At 43.0% G+C, this 15,659-nt stretch overlaps 1 protein-coding gene across 2 annotated transcripts in view; it reads right to left on the bottom strand.

The window, feature by feature from the left end:
• Positions 1–15,659, bottom strand: part of LOC123975727 (fibroblast growth factor 14-like) — a 105,361-nt gene that overhangs the window by 75,036 nt on the left and 14,666 nt on the right. The window contains exon 1 of one of the 2 annotated variants that reach the window (XM_046057465.1): positions 1,542–1,565. The exons of the other annotated variant lie outside the window; for it this stretch is intronic. The gene's annotated coding sequence lies outside the window, so the exon portion shown is untranslated. Of the gene's footprint in view, positions 1–1,541; positions 1,566–15,659 lie in introns of those variants that run through there. 2 annotated transcript variants of the gene reach the window in all.

Genomic DNA, 15,659 nt, shown 5'->3' on the forward strand with positions numbered 1-15,659 from the left:
ACTTTAAAAAACACACTGCTGAGGAATAAGGTCAACAGAGCAGCCAGACACAGGAAGAGAGAGACAGGTGCAGGTGTGTGTCTGAAGGGAAAAGCAAGGAGAGCAGATTAAACTAGTTTGTGAGTAAACATTAAAATAAGGTGGAAGATTAAGTAGAATGAAAATGGTGAGATAAGAAATAAGCTACTAGAAATAGGGTAGTGTTTTCTTTCAAATATTAACAACTAAAATATACAAGAGCCACTGAGCCATGTTGGATTTTATTTGTACAAAAAACTCTGTCCACTAGCCTAACCTGGAGCGCTTTTTATTTTGAGATGTTTTTGAGTGAGAGAGAGAAGGTCCTGTAACTTGGTGCAGTTTTGGAGAAAATGTAAAAGTTCATTAAATAACTTTAAAAAGTTCAGTACGTTTATTATTCATTAATAAAGTTTTATTATGAACATACCATTGAGTGGACCCCAGGAAGAGTAGCCAATGCTTATGCTGGTGCTAGCGGGGATCCTAATAAAGAAAGAGTTTTCCATTAAAGAAAAGTTACAAAACTGTTTGTGTATGAAAGAACAAAAATTGGAATTGGCCAAAGTCAGCTTCAGCAGGTCAGATGGAAATGGAAAATTGTAACTGACACATCTCTACTTTAATTTGTTGATTTATAATAAAAACAACCATGCTGGATCAGGAATTCCATTCACTAAATCCATACAGCAAAGTCCATGCAGTAATTTTCCATTAAAATGTCCAAACCCATTTTGTCTATTTTGTCTGGACTTCAACTGTTTTTCAAAAATACATTTTTCCTTTTTCTGATCTGGTTATGGTATGGTTAGGCACAGAAAATATATCATTACAGTTAGGAAATTAATGGAAATTGAAAGAAAACTCTTTTGACAATAAGTAAACAGGATGTCAGGTGGTTGTGCGACACTACAACATCACATTACTTCTGTATTTGCTTCTGAGAGACAAAAATCTTTATTCACAACGTTATAAGAGAAGAAGAAGAAGCTGACCCATGACCTTGCTCAATCTACCCCAGTGGTTCCCCTTCTTGTTACATTCCTCCTGTAGAACCTGCTGAGGTGTCGTATTATTGTACAGAGCAGTACTGTAGTAGTGCAGTGTATTGCTGGAGAAGGATAGTACTGTACAAGAGTGTAGAATTAAGTTGGGATGGTCATGTCCCTGCCGCTAATCAGATAAAAGTTATTCAGAGCATCAGGGGGTACCTGAGAAATATTCCAATGTCTGTTATAGTTTTGGCTAATTTTTTCCCCTGCATGAGGCTCAGTAATCTCAGTCAGCGTCTCTCCCTTGTTGCTTTAGTCTGTCGCAGCAGACTTTGTAGTAATGATATCATTTTTGTCAGGCCCCACCACTGGTCCCTACCCATGTTGAGACCAAACAAACACCCTTGGTCCTATACATACAGTTTAGACTGGACCATACATCTGTCAGTACTACTTGATTCTCTCTCTGGCTGTGGATGTGTATGTATGTGTGTATGTGTGTTGCAGTGGTCTGGGTCAGAAAGCACTCACAGCCAGTCAAATTAAATGGTTTCCCAAAAGTTGCCCTCTTCCAATCTCAGCTAGACCACAATTCCCAACTGATCACTCCGCTCCTCCGCCAACAGTCCTTCTCAGTGCACTGGCCCTATAGTAAGGGATGACAGTGATTTTATTCACTATGTTAATGTCAGTGTAACCTGCTGTCCTCTCTGCAATGAGTCAGTCACGTTTAGGGCGGGTGACTGTTTGATTGTGTCGGTGATGCTTTCACAACATATGGGCATCATTTTAAAAATCCTTTAATCCGCTTGATTTCTATACACATAACAGTGTTAACATAACTTTTAAATGTTTTGTTTTGCTAGTTACAGCATGAAAAATAGTGGCAATATCTGCTCCATAAAAAAAAGAGTAGTGCTTGGCTTGTTGGTGTTGACAACAAGTTGCATTATTTTTCTTAACCAGCAGTTTTTAGAGTGCTTTCAAATGCCCCTGTTTGTGCGGCTGACTAAGACACTAAATTAGTTTTGAATAACGGGAACAGGGAGCGTAGGTGGATAATGTGACAAGAGATAAAACTTTGTTAAGCATTCAAGACTTTACAAAGGCAAATGTTTTTCAGTGCCTCCCACAGTCGCTTTTTTCTCGCCAACAGTTCCAGTCAGCTATTGTCTGAGTAAAATAATAGCCTAATTTTGGCTATTGTGTGTGTTATGCTTCACACCTCTCGGCAGAGAAAAGTTAGATAGAGGAGGAGGATAACTGAGCAGGTGGTGGAATTTTAGAAAAGGATCTTTGCATTGTTGTGGCTCTGCTGGGTAAAAAACAAAAGAAACTTAAAACCATAATGAATTCAGTAATCAATGTAAACAAAAAAAATATTTCTTCACTACATTACTGCCTTGTATACAGGTGTGTGTGTGTGTGTGTGTGTGTGTGTGTGTGTGTGTGTGTGTGTGTGTGTGCGCGTACAGTAATCCTTCTCAGTGGCAACCTGAAGAGTTCAGCAGAATAACATATTAGAGGATCTGTGCCACAATACAGGTCTAAAAGTAACATGTTTGTACGAGGGTGATTTAAGAGAGGATACAGACATTAATACACCACACCCATCCTGGGCATTCAAAATACTTATTGAAGCAGAAACAAGATGAAATTTCTTTGATAAATGTACAGAGTACTCAACCTGCCAGAAGACAATCTCAACAAGTACACTGTCCATATTCAGTAAATTGTGTCAATAAATACTTCATACGAAATGTGCTAAATGCTCTGTGCCACTCCTGCTAATAAAGTGCAAAATATTGCTACCCATGTGCAAAATGCCATTATTAACGTGCCTATTAAAGTTATTTGTTCCTTGTGCAATTCCTACCAAACTAAATAGTACAATATAAGGCAAAGGTTATCAGTCACTAATAACGAAGTACCCATTGTTACAGTTAACAACTGCCAAAAAGTAACAAAATTCACTGACTGGATTTAAGAATAAGGCTGGTTTTATTCTAAGATCAAAACAATGAGCTGAACCTGTGGACAAGTATTACCTGTGTAGCCAATAAAGTTAGAACACAGTTTATTCCTCTGCACCATAGACTTCCACTAAAAATAAACTTTCAAAACACATCAATTAGCCACACTGCTGCACTGCTCATGCTCCTTTGGCACCATGAACACAGCCACTGTAGTTTACTTTGACTCAGTCCCACATACACTGTCCTGCCCAGCTGTTTTCAGAAATTGCGAACCATTTTAAAAAGTATATACTCATGAAGAGCTGTAAAAGACTTACATCTTAAGTTGGAAGAAATGAGCTTGGGCCAAAGAGCCACAGACAAGATAGGGTAAGTTGACCTGCACGGTCACAAACTGGCTCAGGGAATGTGACAAAGAAGGAGTCCACGCAAGATACTTACTTAAAACAAGCATCATTTATTAACCTAAAGCCAACCAAAGTATTGCAGTGCAAAAGAAGGTGTCACAGCATGGATGTAAGCTGCAGGAACAGAGAGACCGGACTGAATATATGGGCCAGCTCTGATAAACCACGGGCCCAGGTGAGCGCAATCAGCTGACGACCCACCCAAGTCAGCGAAGTGCCCGCTGAGGTTGACCAGGACAACCTTCAAGAAAGACAGTGGGAGGGGTGTCACAGTATCGACAGAATGACTAATGCAGTGTTGATGTTGGTCTAAACAATTTGTTGACAATAAGAAAAATAAAAAAATAACAGCTTCATCATTAAAATTAAGCAGGATTTACAGACGATGGAGCAGTTTTACCCAATCAGTCCATCCTCCACCCCCAACCCAACTGTTTTCATTTGACCATTTTGGCTATTTAAATCTTCTCTTGAATTAGTGGTATGTGTTGGTCAACTTGCTTTACTGCACACTACATATTTCTGCCAATTTTGCTGTTGTCTGATTAAACGAGCTTGCTTGCCCAGTGAATAATCATATATAATAACCTACGGTAACCCACGTGGGACAGTATTTGCATTCATGGGGGTGTTTGCCATCACAGTGTTTTTTTGTGTGTGATATGACTCTACCTTAAAACAATTTACCATGATACTCAACAAGTGCAGCAGTTTAAAGTAGAGGATTTGGTGGATTAAGAGCTAAACTACTGTGTATTTTGGCTCCAGATGAAACTGACTGGCACATACTGTATATGAAAAGACAATTCAGTCATGTGACCCACATGAGAAGGAAAGAGGATGAGCAGCTGCTGGCCTTTCACACACACACACACACACACACACACACACACACAGCTTTATTATACAGACAGAACCTAGAGTGTGAAGCCTGACTTATCAACTACTACAAAAGGCACGTGAGTTGATGTTGTGTGTCTGTGTGTGTGTAAGCGTGTTGTGTGTAAACTCATCATCAGTTCGAATTCATGAGTTGTGTCAGAAATAACGGTGATTAAATTCACCCATGTTGTAGCACCCTAAATCCTGTCTGAATTGGATTATATTATATTAACATGGGATCACTTTAGCCCGTCCCAAACCTTAGTCACATCTTTGGTATTTTTAGACTTTTGAGAAATTAAAGCCTCTTTAGTCCAGTTAAAAGAAAACTTCTTCTAACAGACACGTCTGAAGTTCAAGGATTGTTTGTAACTTTTCGGTACAGTGAAGTTGATCGTTGAGCTCATACAAAGCTTGTATTCAGTCTTTCATGAGGCATTATTTGGCACAAAGTAATATACATACATATATATATATATAGAGTAGTTTTTGTAGTAATTTTGGCCTCATTTCAAGTTCACAAAAGGAGACATACATAGGAGGGTATTATTTTAACAGAAACTCAAAAAAAGTGATTTTAAACAACCCAAAAAAGGGTTGGTTCAATTTCCCATTAGTTATGTTTCTAACAAACAGTCAAATTAATTTTAAGCAAACATTTAAAAAGTTGCAAAGAATATAAAGTTGGTGAGTTTAAGTCATGATGAAGCCAAATAAAAGTGTAAATAAGTAATTATACAACAACAGCTGATGGTAAATTTGGATGACCGCATGAATGACATCGCTGTAAGTCTTATGTGTAGTTTTATTCTCTTTACATGTAAAGTAACAGTCTCTCTCTAGTCTTCTCTCACAGGACAGATTCACAAAGCTGTTGTTAGTGTAAAGAGCATCTTACCTGCTTCAGCTCTGCCCAAAGCAGCCTTTATTCTCCTCTCTGCTACCTTCAGTATAAACTCAAAGTCCATGGCTAACACACACACACACACACACACACATCCAACACACAATGGTAAACACCAGCCCATGGTCTCCTATGAAAACTCACTTCTCCCCCAACACACACACACACACACCAGCACACATACATGATAGTGAGTGGGACAGATACGGCGATTATGTCATCCAGGGCTGTCATCGAGTAAAAGGTTAACACAGACAAGGGAAGACTAAAAGTCAGCTCAAGTGTGTGTGAGGGAGAGGTAGAACAAAGAGGAGGAGGGAAGTGGAGAACAAAGATAAAGAGAAGAGTTGCTAAGAGAAAGCTACAGAGTGAGAACTCATCAGTGATGTAAGCACACTTAGCTATCAATGCTTATGTTATAGTTATTTTTACTTTTGAAGGATTATCTGTTTTTGGGATTCAACATACAGACTTTCAAGGTCACTTGTACTTGAAGTTATAAATAAACAAGCTAAAAATAGCAATTACATATTTCAAAAGATTATATTTATGAATTAACAAAACCATTTCTGCAAAAGGAGTTGGTGATTTAGTCAGAATGAATGGTCTCCTCAGTGCTGAAAAGTACAGGCAGATACTTATCCATCATGCAGTGCCATCTGATTGGCCCCAAATGTATTCTGCAGCATGCCAATGACTCCAAACATAAAGTGAAAGTCATTAAGAATTATCTTCAGCTTAAAGAAAAAGAAGGAGTGATGGAAGTGATGGTATGGCCCCCACAGAGGCCTGAAGTGTTAGAAAGCATCAGGACTGCCTCTCCAGCATTAACTAAATACCCAAACAGTTTGCAGCCAAAAGCAGCACTTAAGAAATGTGGCACAGTCTCAAGTAACGTCTCTGTACTATGCCACTGTAATCATCCTGATTTCTTAACCTCAATGTGACCTTGAGTTGGGATTGTTTTGTCAAAATACTGTTTCCAAGGAAAGAACAAACTTTCACGCTATTGAGCTTGCATGCTGACATCTGTGTATAATATCACCAGCTTTATGCTTTAATACTACAAAACAGTGACTATGTATATCCGGTATAACCAGCCCAATTAAACACTTTTTATGCATCAAGTCAGAGAGCGAGACAGAGTTGTTGTCAAGTGTTTCTCTGCTTCTTATCATTCAGTCTGTGAAAACACTTCTTAGTGGAGCCTTTGATGCCCTGCTGCGTTTAAAGTGCACTTGGAAAAATAACACTCAGCCCTCACTCCCTCTTGACAGAAACCTGGAGTGAGAGCTGTCCACACACACACGCACACACACACACACACACACACACACACACTTTTTCTCTTTTGCTCGTGGCTTCATTTTTAAAATTATAGTGTTCACTGCTGAACAGAGTCACACTAATCAACAGCACAGGAGTCTCATAAGTTTCTTTCTTTCTTTGACACCCTGCAATAACTGCACTCATTTCCCTCGACCTCAACACGGTCTTTCAAAGCAGAAATGCAACAGTGTGTGCTAGATGGCAGTTTCAGGGTCTAGTGTCTAAACCTTTGTAGCAGAGAACATCTGTGCACTCTCTCCAGTTGTATTCAGGTTTATCAGGTTTTATAAACCAGCTTGTGTTGAATAGAAAAGTCAGTGAGCAGATATGTACTGTTGAAGAGTCACTTCACCTACACATACACGATGCTCACAGCATTGAAAAATACATAAATCTCAACTGCAAAAGCAAGTTATGTTTCTTAAAAACAATGTCCCAGTTAGGATAGTCCACAGACCTCATTGTCAACAGTTTTCACTGGACCTACTACAGAAGAAATAGTCCCTCACATGACAACACGTTTACTTTTTACAACATTTACAACATTTTTTTTCTTCTTTCTGCTTGGTTGTCACATACATTTAGCCAATACTGTATTAGCAAATGGGCAAAGCAACACCCCAGACTCCCAGGGTTCACCAAAAGACCTGGGTGTATGCTATGATAGAGGTGAAAGTAAATCAAAAGTAAAATAAAGTTACAGGCCAGAAAACCCTAACAATGAGCTGAAAGAAACTATAAAGCTCCACAGAAGGGAACTCAGGAATCGGGAGATAATTCTCTGTGGATTTGCCACTATGAACACTTTCTCATTACACACATCCATTATTTTAAATATATTCATTATAGCTGCTTTAACGGCACAGTATACTAAACTGTACACAAGTGTGTATAAGACATCATCAGAAGCCATACAAATGTGTCACTATGAATATTGCATAAGAAATACCATGTCATGTTTAAAGTTAATAATGTTGTGTACTATTATTTGTATCATGGGCTATTTGGGATAATGAATGTAATCATTTAAAAAAAATTAAGTAATCAATTTCAGTTCAGTTCAATAAATGCATCATGCTGTTTGTGTTAAATAATCATGATCTCAATATTGACCAAAATAATCGTGATTATGATTTTTGCCGTAATCGAGCAGCCCTGCTGCAAAGTTGAGTTCGGTTTGTTCTGCTTTGATTATATAAATGACCTGGTGAGTGCACTGTATGTGCCTGTGACGGGTGTGATTAGTTGCCTGTGAGTGTGTGTATGTGTGAAGTATGACGTACATGAGAGTTTGGACGAAAGCAGATCCGACCGGCAAAGTCAGAAAGTGTTTCTGCAGACTCAGTGTGTTTGGACAATGAGGCCATGAGCTAATGAGTTCACTGTCTCACACACACACACACACACACACACACACACACACACACACACACACACACACACACACACAGCATACTAGAGTACTGCGCCAAAACCCTCCATGTGACCTTAGAGGACAGACATCACAATGTCTGTCACTATTTTGTCATCTCATCACATTTGGACAATGTAAGAGCACGCAACTGAGAAACAGAGACACACAAACATTTAGTTTGTTGCAAGCCTGAGGAAAATATGACACGAATGATCCGTGATACATTTATACATTTTGAAAGTGACGAAAATAAAATTGAAAAACAATACATTTAAAGAGGTGGTATTATGCTCATTTTCAGGTTCAAAATCTTAATTAGGGGTTGTACCAGAACAGGTTTACGCACCGCTCTTGAGCTACAGAGTGATCAACTTACTTGTACAAAATCTTTGTTGGGAGTTGCACATGCGCAGTTCCCAGGTAAGGACTTCTAGCCAATCAGAAGCAGAGAAGGGCGGGTCGTAAGAAAAAAGGTAGTGTGATCCAAATCAAAGCAGCTTCAGACCAAGGGGGTAAGCCAGAGATCGGACAGTGAAGCCGACCAAAGCCTGCATGGAGGGATCCATGTAGGCCCAAAAATGACGTCAAAACCCTGTGAGTGAGAGCTGAGAGATGTAACCGTATTGCTCAGATTATAAATTCTCGGTAACCAAAAAAAAACTATCAGAGCAATCAGTGACGCTGCTTTGGTGTTTGACAGGTGAACCTTGTAGGTGGGCTGATTAAACAGTGACGATCCGAGTCAGAAAAACACACTGAGCCATGAAACTTTTTGTTGGCGCATTTATATAGCTACCAGAATTACGGTGTTTCTGCAGTTGTTCTACGTCATTAAACCACGGTTATGCTGTGTGATCATGCGCAGTAGACGCTGGTGCCAACAGGAAGTGGCCCTGTAGTAGTATTTTATTGGTCCAAAACTGGCTTCACTGCTCTCCATTCAAATCAGCGGGGTGGCTTCATCCAGTAATATACTAAGCACATTTTTGTTCCGCCATCACTTTTCGTAAAACTGTCAATATTCGAAATCTACACAGCTGATTTCTCACCTCGAAACTTCTCAGAAGTGGATTTAGTGATGAAATTACTGTTGTGAGTTGTAGTATTTCCCTGTGAGTTTCTGAGTTTCATGTGTCTTTCTGTTTACCTGTTTCTCTCGTTTCTTGTCTTCAGTAGTATCTGTCTTGTCTCATATCCTAGTTATGTCCTGCGTTCTTATTCACGTCTTAGTGTTCATTCCTGGTCTGCGTACTTCTGTGTTTTGCCCATGTCTATCTGTGTTCTCTTTTATCCCAGCTTCGGTCTTTCTTGTTGGTGTTAGTTTATTTATATTACTCTGATGTTCAGTACTTGTGTTATGTCTGCTCACCTCCAGTAATTGCCTGCCTTCCAGTCTCTGTTTTCCCCTTCTGTCTCTCTGCCTTGTTAACCTGATCCCAGTCACCTGTGTTGCTCCTGCCCTGCTCGTTAGTCCCTGTGTTTAAAAGTTTGGTGTTTCCGTTCCTTCCCTGTCCGGTCATTGTAGCTTGTAGCATGTTGGTGCTCAGGTTGTTAGTGCTTGTAGTTTGCGCTGTCTCATCCTGTTGACTGCCTATTCCCTGTGAGTTTGTTGGATTTTGGATTTCTCTGTTGGATCACCTGCTTTGTATGTTCCTTTATGATTTTGGATTCCCTGGACTCAGCCACTCTTTGTAAGTGTGCTCGCCTTTAGTTTTGTTGAATAAACCCTTTGAACTGTACCACCTCTGCTTTGCGTCCTGCGTTTGGGTCCTCCAACCTGCTCTACCACCACTCTCTGTAACAATTACATATGAAAACTGTCAAATATAAAACTTTATGTTGCTGGCCTCTGTCTGGCGCACGCAAGGATGATGCAGTGAATAGTGAATATTGTCTCTGACCAATCAGCAGTCTGTCATGTTTTCACGTTACATTTTAGTATCCCTCAGCTCGCTTGGAACTCGACGGAGGTGAGGTGATACGAAAAAAAGTACCTGGAAGCAGGTACAGGTATAACATTTCTACAATGGAAAACCAAACAAAGGCGAGTCGAGCGAAGTCGAGCTGGTACTGTGCAGTGGAAAAGGGGCTTAACTAAAATCAAAGGGCCTCTGCTCAGACTTGGTTTGAGGGTGTGCCTGACCCCGCTAACCGCTTTGTAAGCTTTATGACGCGTTTTCATTGTGACGTCACAGTGAAGGAAGGGCTGGACAACAAACGAGCTGTTTTTAAGCAGTTCAGAGCAGAGCTTTCTTTGGGAGATGGGAACTCCCTTTGGGCCAGACTTTGGGCTTTTTCACTTTGAAAACCTATTACATGCACAAAAAAGAGATATAACTCAATAAAGGAGAGGGAAATAGCCAAAAAGCATAATGCCATCTCTTTAACATAAATATGTATCTGTGTATTATAAGTAAAATGTGAGTGTGTGTGTGTGTGTGTGTGAGGGGACCTTTCACTTACAGAGGCAGATGCGAGTTGGCACAAACCCCACTGCTATACTCCACCGTGTGAATAAAATATAAAGTACGAAGCTTTAGAAGGTGAGCAGGCGTGTGTATGTGCATCTGTGCGTGCCCACGTGTGCCATAAAGGGTGAAAGTCTCTATCTGGGTCACGCCACATGGGACACATTGAGTATATTGTGCCTTGGAACTCCATTCACACAGTTTCAGCTGTTTCTAACAGAAAAATTTCCATAGCAGTGGGACCTGAACACAGTTCTATTTCATTCTTCCTGACCGCCAGAGGCAGTGCTTAACACTGGATGTTATCTGTCTCACGCACGCGCAGGTCAAGTATTTAATATCAACATAGTCACCTGTGACATGGGATGATGCGGGGCGTAGCTTATATAAGCCCACGTCATCAGGAAAAATGTCCCTTGATTCTTCTCACAGATACACAAATGCAGGTTGAATAGAAGGAAGGAAGGAAGGAACAGAGAATAGCCGTCATATTGCCGCTAGAAGCCCTGCAACTGCGTGGTTGGAGCTACGGTTTCATCTTCCAAGGGCTAATTAGTACGGCTGCGCTCCTAAACCTGCTGTTAGAGTGTTTTCGCCAGCAATCAGCACGGGTTGAGGACAAGCTAGCGCATGTCTCTCCAGCTTTGGAGTTAGGCCGGCGAGGTAAGTGTTTCTTTAGTTAAAAATAAGTTGTTGTTTTTTGAGTGACGAGCCTGTTTTCTGGTCTCCTTGACTCATTTGTTACTGAATGTTTTACGCTTAGCGCTTATGCTTACTTTTATTGTTAAAAGGAGTTTTATCTTTTAAAGTTATTTTCATTTGTCTTCAATAACAAGGCAAGGACATAGGAGCTCACTTTGATCTGTTATTTTGGGTGTTTTCGCTCCTAGATAAGTTATTGTTGTGAAAAAAATATACATAAAAGCTGCAAAAATATGCCGGGTCCTGCTGGCTGCAGATGGCCATGATGAATGCCCCACGTGCCTCGGTGTTACTCACTTGAGAGAGGGGCTGTCTGACAGTCAGTGCATGAATTGCAGTTTTATGCCACGGGAACTGAAGCTAGCTCGGCTAGCGGAAGTGGAAGGACTGCTTCTTTAAGTCCAGTTGCCTTCATCTGGTGTGGCCTCACAGGTGCGGAGTAGACATAGTCGCCCCCCACTTTCAGGTGCCCCCACTAGAAAGAAAGCCAAGCAGACCAGAGCAGGCTCAGAGGCTGCCCATGCCACAATTAAGCCAGTGGTCTGTATGGCACTGGCACGCTTGGGCTTGGATGAAGCACCAACTGCAGGTACACCAGCTAGTGCATTCTTTAGGCATCTCCCACCTGAGGTGGGTTTTTCTGTGCCACCTTCCCAGCCATACATTGAGGAGCTCCACAAATGCTGGCCAGATGCCGGCTGTGGAGCCAGTTATCGCGTCCCTCATTTGTCACCCACTGAAGTGTTGAGACCAGATGCTCGCTGTCCTAGGCTGCAGTGTCGCATTACGGATGACTTTCTAGTGAGAGGTTATGATACAGCGGCGCGCATTGGCCATATTGGAAACTCTTTTTCCCACCTGATATTAGCGCTGTCCCAGTCTCTGCAATCCTCTGGCGTGGATGCTTCCGTCCAGAGCCTCAGTGATGCAGCTTTGCAGGCGTTTGCCCTTATGACTTGAGAGCTTGGTAGGCTAATGGCAATACTTACCTTGGCTCATCGCCAGGTCTGGCTGGCCCAATCTCCGCTTTTGGAGCCAGGCAGGAGGGCCCTGCGCACTCTCCTTGTAGTACCAGGTGAGCTGTTTGGTCCAGCAGTGCAGCAGGCTTTGGAGCAGGGAATCCAGGCTAACCAAACTAGGCAGCAGTTTGCTAGCCTTCAGGGGCCTACACCCCTACTGAGACAGCGGCGTCCCGTGGTTACCCACGGGCTTCACAATCCTTCGAGTGGTTAGATCACAGCCGCAGAGGGGCTATCGGACCCCCGGGGATCTGAAGGGTCGGGGGAGCAGATACTGAGGGCCCGCGGCCGGCTGTCGGACGCTTCTCCCAGCAGCACCTCAGTTGCTGGGAAAGCTGCACTAGAGACCCTTGGGGTGGTGGCCACACTTTCCCGAGGGTACAATCTTCATGGCACATGGTTCTGACGCTGGCCCCCAGTTTTCAGTGGGGTCAGGCTGACCACGTCACCAATTCTCAGAAGTGGATTTAGTGATGAAATTCCACCTGGTTCCAAGTCTCAGGCACTGAGACAAGAAATATCAACCCTCCTGGAAAAGGAGGCCATCGAAATTGATCTTCAGACACAGCAAGGTGGGTTTTACTGAGTTTATTTTCTGACTCCAAATAAAGAGGGTGGGTTTCACCCTATACTGGACTTACAGGGGCTAAACAAATTTCTGAAAGAGTTGCCTTTCCACATGCTGCGTAGGTTGAGGTACAGCCTTTTTCTCAGGTTGATGGGTTTGTTGACCTCATCACATCAGTGGTGCCGCTGGGCCTCCTGTATTTACGACCCTTCCAAATTTGGATTAATCACCTCCATTTAGATCCGTAGTTACAAAGTCAGGGTGTCCACCCGATGCCTACTAGTGTTACGGTCATGGAGAGATGGGGCGTATCTGTCCAAGGGCATCTTACTGGGTTTCATCCCGTCGCGTCGGTTACCACTACCTCCCGACGCGTCGCCCACAGGGTGTGGGGCAGTGTGGCAGCACAGGGCAGTGAGTGGCCTCTGGATGAGCCAGGAAAGGATGGAGCACATAAACGTGCTCGATCAGTTTGGCGCTGCACGAGTTCCTGCCCTATTTGAAAGGCTGGCATGTTCTTGTTCGATCCAACAACACCAGGCACCAGGTTGGCCACGTCGCTGCAGGTGGCACGGCGACTCCTGGTATGGGCTTTCCCCCGCTTGGCCAGCCTCAAGGCCATGTACTTGCCAAGACCACAGAACGTGGTGGCAGACTACCTCTCCCGCCAGACGCCTCCCGCTGGGGAGTGGAGACTCCACCCGGGGGTGGTAGAAGAAATATGGGGCAAATATGGCACAGCAGAAGCGGACCTGTTTGCCTCAGAGTCCACAACTCACTGCTCCCTTTGGTTTTCACTGGAGGAGGAAACGAGTCCGTTGGGACAGGAGGCCCTGACACACCCGTGGCCAGATCGTCTCCTCTATGCCTTTCCGCCATTCCCACTGATAATGGTTACGTTGCACAGGGTGCAGCAGAGCAACCACAGGCACCTGTTGGTGGCCCCGAACTAGCCAGGGAGACTCTGGTTTCCAGTGATGCACAAGCTTTTAGACGGGGTTCCATGGTGCCTTCCCAGGAGGCAAGACCTGCTGTCGCAGCTGGGGGGCAGCTGGCCTGCCTTTGGTACTGGAATCCCTTCGTCTCCCTCCTTTTGAGCCTCTGGAGCAGTCAGAACTAAAGTGGTTGTCAATGAAGGTTGCGTTTCTTCTGGCAATGGCATCAGCGAAGCGAGTGAGTGAGCTTCATGCCTTGTCAGTGAGTGAAGCATGCATGCGCTGGAACTCTGATGGCACAGGAGTGGCACTTTGGCCTAACCCATCATTCCTCCCTCAGAGGCTGGCTCCAGGCCACTTTAATCAGATCATTCGGCTAGCAGCCTATGACTCCTCATGCCCACGGGTTCCTGAAGCCGATTCAGCAGAACTGCTCTGCCCAGTGAGGGCCTTGAAGCATTACAAGCAGGCGACTGCTGGCTTTCGCCACTCTGATAGCCTGTTTGTCTGCTATGGGGGCCGTAGGAAAGGGTACGCCCTGTCTAAACAAAGGCTTTCCAGGTGGGTCATTGAGGATATTGACCTGTCAAAGGGACAACCTTTGCCTCTTAACATCCACTCTACCAGGAATGTCTCCACTTCATGGGCAGCACTGCGAGGGGTGCCCCTGAGTGAGATTTGCACTGCAGCCACCTGGGCTACACCATGCACCTTTGCCCGTTTTTATAGGGTCAATGTCGCTGCCCCCATGTAGTAGCAGCAGCTTTCTTGCGGGAACCCTCTGACCATTCCCGGTAAGGTGGGATTCCTCATGAAAATGTTGGTAGTAGTCATCCAGTGTTGAGCACTGCCTCTGACTGTCAGGAAGAATGAAATAGAACGAGAGTTACGTATGTAACTACGGTTCTATGAATTCTGGATGACCGCCAGAGTTCTCTGTCACTCAGAATCTTAGCGAGAAGATTTTGTAGGGGCATTTTTCCTGATGACGTGGGCTTATATAAGCTACGCCCCGCATCATCCCAGGTCACAGGTGACTTTATTGATATTAAATACCTGACCTGCACGTGCGCGAGACGGATAACATCCAGTGTTAAGCACTGCCTCTGGCGGTCATTCAGAATTCATAGAACTGTAGTTACATATGTAACTCTCAATTTACAGACAAGTTTTGATATGATATGAACTTACGCGATATAAACACATCGCAAAAAACTGCTATAATTTGGCAAAATTTTATTTAGCGATGATCACCGAAACACATTACTAAACAGGCCCCGGCGCTAAAGACTGTAGTATTTAATGTCACACTGCAGCCTCTGCCCTGCTTTTATCTAGAAAGCGATACTTTAATCTGCCACTGTGTATTACAGCGCGCTAGCTCGGCTAATAGCAAATTATTACAAACAAGCTAAAACAAAAGCCATCTGTCTGTAGTCTAACTGTTTAGCGTAGTTTGTCTCAAATCTTAAAATTTGGCAAATTCTTGCAAACTTAGCAGCTGGCTGAGACAAATCAGACGTGTCTCTCAGTAACAGTAACATTACCTGCAGGCACTAAATCACAGCAGCAGGAGGACAGATGACAGGCGGAAGGACTGATGTCACTCAGTATTTTGATGTCAGGAATATGATTTATTTTATTGACATTTTAGATTTGTTTCCAGTAACATATTACTGTGACTTTGCTGTTGTAAACTTTACTGTTGCTGGTCTAGAAATATTTAGTTAGATATATTTTTTTAAACAACAACATGACGTGATAATTCCTCTCAGCCCCCAATTTGTTGTGCTGCGCTGTGACTAACACACCAGTTTCTGTTGGGTTTCTGACAAGGCATATTTGCTGGCCTCAGCGGTTGATAAACATGTATTATTATGTAACACTGTCAACCACAGGTGTCCTCAAATCAAGCAGGAGATAAAATGTTGGAGATTGTAACTCTATAAGAATAGCATCCAAAATTTCCAATCTGAAATTATTTAAAACTACTGAGCCATGAAGTTTCATTTGAATACTGATGATTTGTCAAGATTTTGGTCACC

This window comes from Micropterus dolomieu, linkage group LG01, assembly GCF_021292245.1.
Source record: "Micropterus dolomieu isolate WLL.071019.BEF.003 ecotype Adirondacks linkage group LG01, ASM2129224v1, whole genome shotgun sequence".
NCBI classification, from domain to species: Eukaryota; Metazoa; Chordata; class Actinopteri; order Centrarchiformes; family Centrarchidae; genus Micropterus; species Micropterus dolomieu.